This window comes from Erpetoichthys calabaricus, chromosome 13, assembly GCF_900747795.2.
Source record: "Erpetoichthys calabaricus chromosome 13, fErpCal1.3, whole genome shotgun sequence".
NCBI lineage: Eukaryota > Metazoa > Chordata > Cladistia > Polypteriformes > Polypteridae > Erpetoichthys > Erpetoichthys calabaricus.
In genome coordinates, this window is record NC_041406.2 from 86,235,942 (window position 1) to 86,249,517 (window position 13,576).

The window sequence follows — 13,576 nt, forward strand, 5'->3', positions numbered from 1 at the left end:
CTCGCTTTGAGATATCATAAAATAATTTCCTTTACATTTTAAGATATCTGCAATACATTTCGGGATATCTCAAATGGATTTCAAGATATCTCAAAATCATTTCCTGTAAAACTGCCTATTATTTCAATGGGACTTCTTGTTTATTATAAGATATCTTAAAATGTATTTGAGATATCTTGAAATGAGCAGGAAGTGATGTTGAGATATCTGAAAATGTATTTGAGATATCTGAAAATGGACAGGAAGCTGTTTTGAGATATCTGGAAATGTATTTGAGATATCTTAAATTATATTGTAGATATCTGAAAATGCTATTGAGATATCTTGAAATAATTGAGTGTCCTTTTAAAGATATCTTAAAATGCATTTTAGATATCTTGAAATACAATTTTAGATATCTTGAAATACATTGTTAGATATCTGAAATAGAGCAGAGACCCATTTTAAGATATCATGAAATTAATTTTAGATATCTAAAAATGTATTTCAGATATCTGAAACAACAATGAATTTCAAGATATCTTAAATGCTTTTTAAGATATCTAAATTATATTTTGAGATATCTTAAAATAACTTCCTTCTCATTTTAAGATATCCCAAATTCATTTTGAGATATCTGAAATGCATTTTTAGATATCTTAAAATAACTTCCTGCACATTTCAAGATATCTCAAATACATTTCACGATATCTCAAAATCACTTCCTGTGCATTTCGAGATATCTTAAATGCATTTCGAGATATCTTAAAATAGGCAGGAAGTTCCATTGAAAGTATAAGAAATTTTACAGGAAGTGATTTTAAGATATCTGAAAATGTATTTGAAATATCTTGAAATACGCAGGAAGTTATTTTAAGATATCTGAAAATGTATTTGAGATATCTTGAAATATGCAGAAAGCTATTTTAAGATATCTGAAAATGAATTTCAGATATCTCAAAACGCCTGCAGATGTATTTTAAGATATCTTGAAATGTATTTGAGATATCTCAAAATGCACATGAACATATTTCAAGATATCTCAAATTGCATTTAAGATATCTTGAAATGCATTTCAGATATCTGAAAATGTACAGCATATCACTTCAAGATATCTTGAAATCTGTTTGAGATATCATACAATTCTTTTTAGATATCTTAAAATAGATGTGTTTTTAGATATCTATAATTCAATTATAAAATGCATTTCCAGACATCATAAAATTCATTTTGAGATATCTCTAAATGTTAAATGATGCACATGGTAAATTCACTTGTAAAATAAAAATAATTTTACTCTTTTCAATTGAGTGTATTTGCAATTATCTACATTCTTTTATATTTTTCCACTGAAGCTATTTTTCTCCGAAAATCGGATATAGTCTGATAAAACAAGGAGATTTGTTGTTCAAGTAGTCTGTGAACTTGCACTTTCTTTTCAACATAAATGGGTATTCCTGAATTTATGTAAAGGAAAGAATTATGAAAGGATTATTAAATTATTTGAAGAAGTGACTTATTACTTGATCAACTAATAACTAAAAAATATTGTATTTACATGTCAGAATAAATATATGATTTTCTTTTTAATTGACTGAAACTTTAATAGTTGACTCGTTCATTTACAATTATAAATCCATTTTGGAACAACGGGTGTGTAGACCACCCAGGCTGGCACCGCCAGCTGAACCCGACACAGACAAGTGTGGGATACAAGTTCAAGGCACCCACGTTTTAATTTTAATTTTTCCTCGTGGGAAACGCTTTTCCCATTTCCCATAAGCACAACACAGTCCAAAGCACTGCACAGACACGATACTTTCCCTTTTCTTTTTCACTTCTCCTTTCTACTACTCTGGTCAAGCTTTGTCCTCCTCTTCCCAACTCTGGATCCCCGAGTAGTGGCTACTGGCTCCTTTTATAAGGCACCCAGAAGGTGCTCCAGGTGCTTGATGACTCATTTCCAGCAGCACTTCTGGGTGTGGAGGAATAGCTGCCCATAAGGGCTCAGCAGCTCCTGCTGCAGCACCCCCTGGTGGCACCTGTGGATCCCAACAGGGTTGCACCAAACTCCAACTCCTATGAAGCCCTGCGGGAGTCCAAGGGACCGCTGCAACCCAGGGGGTTGCCATCTAGTGTCCTGGGGGAGGTAATGCTCTGGCCATGCTTGATCCCGCAGTCCTCCCAGTGTGGAAGTGTAGGGCCGGGCAAGGGCCCTAGGCCGCAGACTACAGGTGGTAATAATATTTTCCATTAAAATATTACAAAGCAGTACTCATTCGCACTTAAATATGACAAGACTGTGCCTGGATGTGTGAAATTTCTGGTTTAACCAAACTACTAAAGGAAGAATTGAAAATAAGATCTCATATACGAAACATGAAATTGTAATTTCGATTTTGAATAACTTCACTTAGTTACGGTGAATTACGATTACAAATAATTAAGGAAAGGAACAACATTTATAATGAACTGTGTACTCACCCAGAAGATAAAGCTGAATTGAAAAGATGAAGTTAAAAAAGCCGAGCTGGACAGACAAAAGTCAAGAACTCGATAGGTTGTTTCTATGCTCGTCAATATCTGCGTTATTTACTACCGGAACGGAAATGAAGATTCTGCAGAAAAAAAAGTGTGGGCACTGCTTTTGCAAATTCTGATTGGCGAATGGCTTTCAAATTTTACCAATGATAATGATAAGGGGATTTCCAGATTTTAGGAGCCAAAATTCTGGATATTTTCAAAACTTTATAAATTCCTCCTGGACAGTACATGACACGTTAACAATGAGGACATGTCCGGGAAAATGAGGACGGTTGGCAGCCCTAAGCTTGCTCCTCAAAGTTAGAATCCTTGGTGACAGCGGGATTGCTAATGACAATGGACTTTCAGGTACGTCTCCTCTTAGCGGTCCCAGAGCGGAAGGGGTCAGTGTTGTGGGACTGGAAGTAGCATCATTGTTTGTCACGAAAGTCATCGTCTCATCTAAGGGAAAAATAAAATGGCATTGGTGAAGGAATCCATACTGATATTCATTGCACTGTTGGTTCTTGCTGGTTATAGGTGGCCACTCTCTGTGACACACTACAATATAAGGAGATTTAGAAAATGTGCGATTCTAGTGTCCGTTATCATCAAACACTTAAAAACGGCTAACTGTAATCTAAGTAATGCATGCATGTTGTGACTGAATGAATAGAACGAGGATGCCAGTACAGTAATCCCACCTCGATCGCGGGGGTTGCATTCCAGAACCCCCCGCGAAAGGTGAAAATCCACGAAGTAGAAACCATATGTTTATATGGTTATTTTTATATTGTCATGCTTGTGTCACAGATTTGCGCAGAAACACAGGAGGTTGTAGAGAGACAGGAACGTTATTCAAACACTGCAAACAAACATTTGTCTCTTTTTCAAAAATTTAAACTGTGCTCCATGACAAGACAGAGATGACAGTTACGTCTCACAATTAAAAGTATGCAAACATATCTTCCTCTTCAAAGGAGTGCGCGTCAGGAGCAGAGAATGTCAGAGAGAGAGAGAGAGAAAAGCGAACAAAAATCAATAGGGCTGTTCGGCTTCTAAGTATGCGAAGCACCGCCGGATAAAGCAGCTGCAAGGATTTACAATGTAAAGGTAGTCTTTCAGCATTTTTTAGAGGAGCATCCGTATTGTCTAGGGGTGCGAACAGCCCCTCTGCCCACACCCCCTCCGTCAGGAGCAGAGAATGTCAGAGAGAGAGACAGAGAAAAACAAACAATCAAAAATCAATACGTGCCCTTCGAGCTTTTAAGTATGCGAAGCACCATGCGGGAAGCATGTCGCTTGACAAAGCAGCTGCACAGAAGGGAGCAACGTGAGGGTAAAACAAACAATCAAAAATCAATACGTGCTGTTTGATCTTTTAAGTATGCAAAGCATAGTGCGGGAAGCATATCGCTTGACAAAGTAGCCATATGTAAGCCCAGCAAGGAAGAGAGCAATGTGAAGGTAATCTTTCAGCGTTTTTTGAGGAGCGGCCGTATCATCTAGGGGTGCGAACAGCCCCCGTGCTCACAATATATTTGAGGAGTTTTATTTAATACGTAATACGCGCTTTGGTTGGGTAGCTTCTCAGCCATCTGCCAATAGCGTCCCTTGTATGAAATCAACTGGGCAAACCAACTGAGGAAGCATGTACCAGAAATGAAAAGACCCACTGTCCGCAGAAATCCAGCAAAAAATCCATGATATATAATTAAATATGCTTACATATAAAATCCACGATAGAGTGAAGCTGCGAAAGTCGAAGTGCGATATAGCGAGGGATTACTGTAACTCCGTTGAAGAATGGTTAGTGTCCTTGGTCTTGACTAGTGAGGCCTTCCAGCCTATAGTATGGTACTTCAGCGGGAGCTCTGTCCGGAATGAATGGCTCCTTCTGGGGATTGCCTGTTTTTATGGTGTCTAGGACACTGTTCCGGTGTGGTGCTGTGGTGTCAACCCACTGCACTTTGGGTCCCAGTCCAGGTGGTTCACCATGTGGTGGGTGTGGCAACGTGCTATCAGCGCATGCTCCCAACCAACCTCTAGGATGGAAGAGGCAGAGCCTACTCTGGATGGTGTGGGTGGAGCTACAGTAGGAGCCATCCTGGGACGTTCTACCGCAACTGTAGTGGAAAGAGGAGAAACGGTTAGCGCCAGCGCCCCCTCTTGTGTCAATGTGGTACTGCTCACCTTTTCAGAGCCTGCAAGGTGGTTCCCAGACGCACATTCATGACAATGTGTGATAAACTGGCACCTTAGCCAGGGTAGGTTCCTGCCTCCCACTCAGCGTTGCTAGGAAAGGCTCTAGCCGTATGCTACACTAAGTAGAGTTAAATAAGATGTTGTGTACGGTTACATTTCTTTGAACGAGATATAATTTAATCCTTAGTCGTCAGCCTTCAATTATAAACCACAAAGTGTTACATGGGCAAGAGTCTTCATTTTTGCAATTTGAACAACTTCCAGATTCTTCATTTATTATACCATTCATGTCTAAGTGTATCCTCTCTTCATATTATATTTAATTAATGGCATATGTGACTTATTAAAGGCATCAATGTAAATTACACAATAATGATTTGCCTATTTTTAGGGTTTTCAGTGGAGTGAATTGATTTCATATGCAGAAGGAAAGGTCCATAAACAAAGCAGGGCACTGATGAATTCTGCATATATCTTTATATTCAAAGGCAGCTTTACCCAAGTAAATCTTTGCTATGGATTTCAGAAATGAGGATCCAGATGTTGGAGAAAAATGCTTTAAGTAATCTGGAGCGCCATCAAACAAACAGTAATATTATAAAACACCTGTCTATAATGACTTACAATCCCTGCTAAACATTTATGTTGAACTGAATAACAAATAGAATGTCGAAGCCATCTGTCTATAGCTGATCCAATTTTGAAGGATGCTAAGTATGGCTCGGGTGAATATAATATATCTCATGGACTTCACACTCAGCCACCTGCCATCATTTTTTTTTTGAAGAATTTAGGTAACCACGGAAAAGTGAATATAATCCATCCATCCATTTTCCAACCCGCCTTAATCCGAACACAGGGTCACGGGGGTCTGCTGGAGCCAATCCCAGCCAACACAGGGCACAAGGCAGGAACCAATCCTGGGCAGGGTGCCAACCCACCGCAGGACAGTGAATATAATATAAAGTCCTTTTTTTTTTTTGCAATATTTTTAAAATAATTTGTGTTGCACTATAGTTTTCTCTGTTACTTTGAAAAAGGTTAAGCAGCGGTGCTAACATTTGTACCTCCCTGAGATTCAGTATAATTATAGTTTAAAATTATATTTTAAAATGAAATCATGTTGCACCTAATTTTTCAAAAAATGTTAAGCCTTTGAGGATATTGAGGCAGGGAGTGACAGAACTTTGACGTCATTATCTCTCTTGTATGTTTTGCTGTGACATTTCGCTATTCTATTACTAGGGGGCTTCGCTCACCAAACCGGCCTGCGCTATGTGCTAGCCACTTCACGTCTTTGCTGCTCGCGTTGTGAAGAGGGGGACTGAATGCACCCCAAGGAGATGTGGTCGTTCCTCCTAGTCCCCCTCTTAAACGGTGATACAATAGGAAACAAATGCAGTTATTTTTTACCTCCTCTTTGCTCGATCAGCTGCTGGCTTGCTGCTGCTGCCACCATGCCACGTGATCTGCATCTCGTACGGCGCTTCAGACATTTAAAAGCCTGTACTGCAGCTGTCCTTTTGTCTCACTGCCTTGTCTCTCTTCTCCCCCAGACATCCTCTGCATACTTCTGTCATATTACATATGTCCATATAGTCGATCTCTTTTCGCTTTTAGCTTTTTGTCAATATCGCATTGGATTCTGATTCCGTGTTTGGAATTACATCATGACAATGCAATGTATAACTGCTGTCACAGGAGGCTGGGGGACAGACCCAGCCGGGACGCCTGGCAGGACCGGGAGGTGGCTTATACGTCCCCCGGACCATGAGGGGGCAACTGTCCTGGATCTTGAGGGGACCATGGGAGAGGAGCAAAGAGACTCAAGCCCATTGGGGCCCGTTGCCACCGCCAGGGGGCGCCCCGAGCCTCAGAGAGCCTGGGAAACATTCACTTCCGCCACACCCGAGAAGATGGAGGAAGATCCTTCCAGGGATGCCCGGAGTGCTTCCGGGTGCAAGAGCAACACTTCCACCACACCAGGAAGTGCTGCCGGAAGGACGTCATCAGGCACCTGGAGCACATCCAGGGTGAGAATAAAAGGGGCCGCCTCCCTAAAATCAGGGAGCTCGAGTCGGGAGTGGGAGCAGGACGAAGCTCCCGTGGAGAGAGGAAAGGCGGCCCACGGACATTTGAAGAGAGGTCCATGTTAGGGGTGGTTAGTGCTGGGAGCACTGTGTGCTGTGCGGGACTGTGTGTATTGAAAATAAACGTGTGCTTTTATGAAGATGTGGTCTTTGTCTGGTGGTGTCCGGGCGTATCTCACACTGCCCATTTCTTTCTCTCTACACGAACTGTGTCTGACAATAGCATTCACAGAAATGAGAAATAATTGAACCGTGTGCGTGGTTTTAAATGTTTTAGATGTGGGTGGGACTTTTCCAAATCTCTTTGCATAAAGTCTTGTCTCGCGGGATTTCACTTTCACCAAACAACAAATCTTTTAATTCTCGCGGATAGGTCTCTTCATTGGGAAGAAATACTACTTTTTTTTTTTTCCCCTGATGACAACACGAATTAGCCGATCTACAAGTCTCTGACTTAAAGTTGAAATCCGAACAATATATTCAATCTCTTTTCGCTGTTCTGTTATTTCACCGCCCCCATGAAGAGGAAGATTTTCTATTCTTTTAATTGAGAGACAGAACTGTCCCCTCCTGGCAACACGAATTAGACGATCTACAAGTCTCCGACTTAAAGTTTAAATCTGAACAGTATATTCAAACTCCCTAACCCTAACCCTAATTTCCATTTGTTTGCGCTAATGCCATCTTTACTATCCTTTTTTTGAGACTTTCAAATTTTCGTACTCTCATTATCTCTAACCTGCTCTGCATGTGTATCACGCCAACGTCTTTGAATTCTTTTACGATGTTCTTCTTTGTCATCTACTCTTTGTCTTTTATTTCCAGTCCCGGGTGTGGTTAAATCTCTTGGCACAAAGTCTCGTTTTGCGGGACGTGAAAGTGTCTCTCTGAGAAAATCACGTCTCGTCTCCTTCCAACCGTACAAGATTTTTTTTATAATAGAGAGAAATTATATTTTAAAATTAATTCATGTTGCACCTATTTTTTCAAATAATGTTAAGCCTTTGAGGATACTGAGGCAGGGAGTGACAGAACTTTGACATCATTATCTCTCTTGTGTGTTTTGCTGTGACATTTCGCTATTTTATTAAATCGCAGGGAGGTACAAAAGTTAGCACTGCTGCTTCATGGATCTGGCTTCTTGAGTTTCATTTTCTGTGGGTTTTTCATGTTCCTCTGGTATCTCTGTAGGTTTTCTCAAAGACGTTCACATTTTTTTAATACATGTTTTGGGAATCGGAAGTGGCCCTGTGGTTGTGAGCAGGAGCACGCTTTGACATTTCTCTTTCTGCAAAATTTCTTCACTTCTTCCCCTGGTTTCAGAGATGTGAATTGTAAATAGATGAGAATAGATTAGATAAACTTTATTAATCCCAAGGGGGAATCCACATGCATACAACAGCGGAAACATAAAAAACAAGAACACAGACTCACAGGACAGACAATACAGCTAATCAATCAATCAATAAATAAATAATTAAAAAATTAATTTCATTCTGTTTCATCCTGGCTTATCTCTATTGCACTTACTAATGATATGCAGATGTACAATAGCATTGGCTTTTTCAAAAATGTAAGATTTTATTTTTGAGAAATGCAGTGTTGTAAGTTAGTTTCTGAGTTATTATCAATAGATTTGATTAGATCTTCTTCTTCTTTTGTTCAACTGCTCTCTTTAAGGGTTGCCACAACGGATCATCTTCTTCCATATCTTTCTGTCCTCGTCATCTTGTTCTGTCACACCCATCACCTGCATGTCCTCTCTCACCACATCCATAAACCTTCTCTTAGGCCTTCCTCTGTTCCTCTTCCCTGGCAGCTCTATCCTTAGAACCCTTATCCCAATATACCCAGCATCTCTCCTCTGCACATGTCCAAACCAACGCAATCTCATCTCTCTGACTTTGTCTCCCAACCGTCCAACTTGAGCTGACCCTCTAATGTCCTCATTTCTAATCCTGGCCATCCTCGTCACACCCAATGCAAATCTTAGCATCTTTAACTCTGCCACCTCCAGCTCTGTCTCCTGCTTTCTGGTCAGTGCCATCATCTTCAACCCATATAACATAGCTGGTCTCACTACCGTCCTGTAGACCTTCCCTTTCACTGTTGCTGCTACCCATCTGTCACAAATCACTCCTGACACTCTTCTCCACCCACTCCACCCTGCCTGCACTTTCTTTTTCACCTCTCTTCCACAATCCCCATTACTCTGAACTGTTGATCCCAAGTATTTAAACTCACCCACTTTTGCCAACTCTACTCCCTGATCCTCACCATTCCATTGACCTCCCTCTCATTCACACACATGTATTCTGTCTTGGTGGTCCTACTGACCTTCATTCCTCTCCTCTCTAGAGCATATCTCCACCTCTCCAGGGTCTCCTCAACCTGCTCCCTACTGTCTCCACAGATCACAATGTCATCAGCAATCATAGTCCATGGGGACTCCTGTCTAATCTCGTCTGTCAACCTGTCCATCGCCATTGCAAATAAGAAAGGGCTCAGAGCCGATCCCTGATGTAAACCCACCTCCATCTTGAATGTATCCGTCACTCCTACCGCAGACCTCACCACTGTCACACTTTCTCTCGTACATATCCTGTACAACTCTTACGTACTTCTCTGCCACTCCCGACTTCCTCATACAATACCACAACTCCTCTCGAGGCACCCTGTCATACGCTTTCTCCACGTCCACAAAGACGCAATGCAACTCCTTCTGGCCTTCTCTAAACTTCTTTATCAACATCCTCAGAGCAAACATCACATCTGTGGTGCTCTTTCTTGGCATGAAACCATACTGCTGCTCACTAATCATCACCTCACTTGATTTTGAAATCAGATTTGATTAGATGAACTTGATTAATCCCAAGGGGAAATTTACATATGTAGAGCAGCAGAAACCATAAAAAGTAAGGATACAGACACACAGGGCACACAGTATAGCTAACCAATCGATAAATTAATAAAAAATAAACTTAATGATTACATCGGGTGGAACCACTGAATTGCCTGATAGCACTAGACAGAAAAGACCGCCCAAATGTGGTTCTTAGTACACCATGGTGGAATGAACCTGGGGCTAAAAGTGCTCCAAGACAGCGTCTCCTGGTGTGAGATGGAGGGGATTTTTCATGATGGCATCCAATTTTGCCACCATCCTCTTTTCCGCAACAACTTCCAGGGTTGTCCCTGTGATGGGGCAGGCTCTCATGAGAAGTTTGTTTTGGCCTTATGCTTCTTTTGAGCTCAAGTTTCATCCCCAGCGTACTGCAACATAGGGCACCACACTGGCTACAATGGACTGGTAGAACATTTCCAGCAGCGTGCTGCTGACTTCAAAAGTCTTGAGTCTCTTTTGCAAGTCCAGTCTGCTCTGGCCCATCTTATCCAGCACTATTGTGTCGTCAGACCAGTCCAGTTTGTTGTTCATTTGAATCCCCAGGAACTTGTAGCTCTGCACCACTTCCACGTCCTCCCACTGAATGGTGGCTGGTCATAGAGTCTTCTTGGCCCACCAGAAGTCCACCACCAATTCTTCTGTCTTGGTAATGTTGAGTTGCAGGTTGTTGACCCTGCAGCATAAGACAAAGTCCTCCATGACTTTCTTATACTCCGACTCATCTCCATTATTCATTAAATGGCGTCTCACATACCCAGAGCACTCTAACATTTTTTTAACTACAGTTTCATCCAAGCAAAATAGGTGTGAGGACCCAATAAGGTACTGCTCAAGCAAAGAGGGCTCCTCACTGGTCTATCCAGCAAAGCTTCTCCGTAATCCAGCTAGACCCGTACATGCTAGTTTTAACCAGAGCAGGCCCAAGCAAATAAAGAAACTGCCAAAACAACTATACAGTAAATATCATCAAAATGTAACAAAAGCCCCACAAGAGGAAGGATGACCATAAACTATCTTATAGTAAAAAGACAAGGAAAGAATTTTATTTTTGATTTATTATTAACAAAAAAGGGCAGCATGGTGGAGCAGTGGTAATGTTGCTGCTTCACAGTAAGGAGACCAGGGTTCACTTCCAAGGTCCTCCCTGTGTGGAGTTTGTTTGTTCTTCTTGTGTTTGCAGCAGTTTCCGCCCCATCCACTCAATTCTTCCAAAGCAATATCAAGTCCCCAAAGTCCTACTGTCCACCACACTCATTGGTCACTTCTTCCATGTGTATGTGGTCCTCTGTGTAGAGGAAACCATCCTAATGTTTATATGAAATTTACACAGTTTAATAGGTTTCCAGCCGTGTCCCCGTGTTCTTGATGAACTCATTTTAAAGTCACCATCTCGATCCACTGGACTAATTCCCTTCATAATTTTAAACACTTCAATCAGGTCTCCTCTTAATCTTCTTTTGCTTAAACTGTAAAGGCTCAGCTCTTTTAATTGTTCCTCATAATTCAACCCCTGTAGCCCCTGAATCAGCCTTGTTGCTCTTCTCTGGACTTTTTCTAGTGCTGCTATGTCCTTTTTGTAGTCCAGAGACCAAAACTGCACACAGGACTCCAGTTGAGGCCTCACCAGTGTGTTATAAAGCTTGAGCAGAACCTCCTTAGACTTGTGCTCCACACATCAAGGCGCTATATAACCTCACACTCTGTTTGCCTTCTTTTTGTCTTCTGAACACTGTCTGGTAGTTTATAGTGTCAAGTCCACTACGACTCCTAAATCCTTCTCATGGGTTCATTTTTTACTTCCTAAGTATATTACTTTTCATTGACTTACATTAAATTTCATCATCAGCATATAAATGAGTGTTTTTGCTTATAACGAAAAAATACTGGAAACCATGTTGTTAGTCTGGTTCTGTTTCCCATTGATTCTTATTTTTAGTGAAAAATTGTCATTAGACAACATAAGGTTGTTAAGGGGATCCCCCATTGCAAATGACTGCCTTTCCTTGTATACTTTTCAGTAGACCACATAAAAGGTAAGCAGAATTGATTCTGTGTCTGGGTGGTGTTAGCAGGTCTTTCTTATGAATGGTAAGAAGTAAATCACACATTACTTTAATGATTGAATACCATATGGAAGTGAATATCAAGAAATACTTAACAGATGTGAATTTGCTTTACGATGTTAAAGCCGCTTACAATAAATGGTGTTATTAGCAATAAGACATAAAGAGTGTAAGTATTCAGAATCGGAGAAATTTAGAACATACTATTTTAATATGCGATCCCCCCAACTACTGAACAAGATGACAGGTACAATACTATATCATAAATGTATCAAATTCAAGTGTGTATAATGTAGTACATAATCGGGGGGGGGGGGAGGCAAATCATATACATTAGGGGGGAACAAACTTGGTCCTGGAGGGCTGCAGTGACTGCAGGATTTCATTCCAACACAGTTGCCTCATGAGAAACCAGACTTTACCAATAACAGATCACATTTGATATCATAGCTTGTTACTGTTTTAACTGTGCAATGTTAGGTCATGTTTTTCCATTCCAAAGATATTAGCCAAATGATTTGAAGCCTAAAACAGGTGAATAATCTTCAGTCCTTCACTGTTTCTTTTCATATTCCTCTGAAATATTTTATTAAACCAGACAGACTGAACTTTATTAGGTAGATAGATATGAAAGGTGCTATATAATAGATAGATAGTTATGAAATGTACTATATAATAATAGATAGATAGATAGATAGATAGATAGATAGATAGATAGATAGATAGATAGATAGATAGATAGATAGATTTAGCGTAGTTGGCAAGATCAGACAGACAGACAGACAGACAGACAGACAGACAGACAGACAGACAGACAGACAGACAGATAGATAGATTTAGCGTAGTTGGCAGGATCAGACAGACAGACAGACAGACAGACAGATTTAGCGTAGTTGGCAGGATTAGACAGACAGACAGACAGACAGACAGACAGACAGACAGACAGACAGACAGACAGACAGACAGACAGACAGACAGACAGACAGACAGACAGACAGATAGATAGATAGATAGATAGATAGATAGATAGATAGATAGATAGATAGATAGATAGATAGATAGATAGATTTAGCGTAGTTGGCAAGATTAGACAGACAGACAGACAGACAGACAGACAGATAGATTTAGCGTAGTTGGCAGGATTAGACAGACAGACAGAGAGACAGACAGATAGATAGATAGATAGATTTAGCGTAGTTGGCAGGATTAGACAGACAGACAGACAGACAGACAGACAGACAGACAGACAGACAGACAGATAGACAGACAGACAGACAGACAGATAGATAGATAGATAGATAGATAGATAGATAGATAGATAGATAGATAGATAGATAGATAGATAGATAGATAGATATGAAAGGCACTATATTATAGATAGATAGAACATTATTTGTCCCCAGGGCAAATTATGGCTTTTTACAGAAGCTCAATAAATAAATAAATAAATACAAACACACACACACACACACACGCACACACACGCACACACACGCACACGCACACACACACACACACTTTGGTTAAAATCGGACTCCTTACTCCAGCTGGCCCCTTGCAGGCCCTCTCTGAAACCAGCAATATTTTTCATGTTTTGCCATTCATTATCTTCTCTTGCTTCCCTTATTTCCTAGCCGGCCTCCGACCGACAGGTATTCCCCCTTCTCCGACCTTGGGCTTTCTCCATTCATCATTCGCCCCCTTCTCTGTCCTTTTGGGATATTAAAATATTGGTGGTTTCACTCTGAGCTCAATTAAAAAAGAAATATGGCATATGCCTTTATCTAACTATTTGCTTGGCATACCTGATT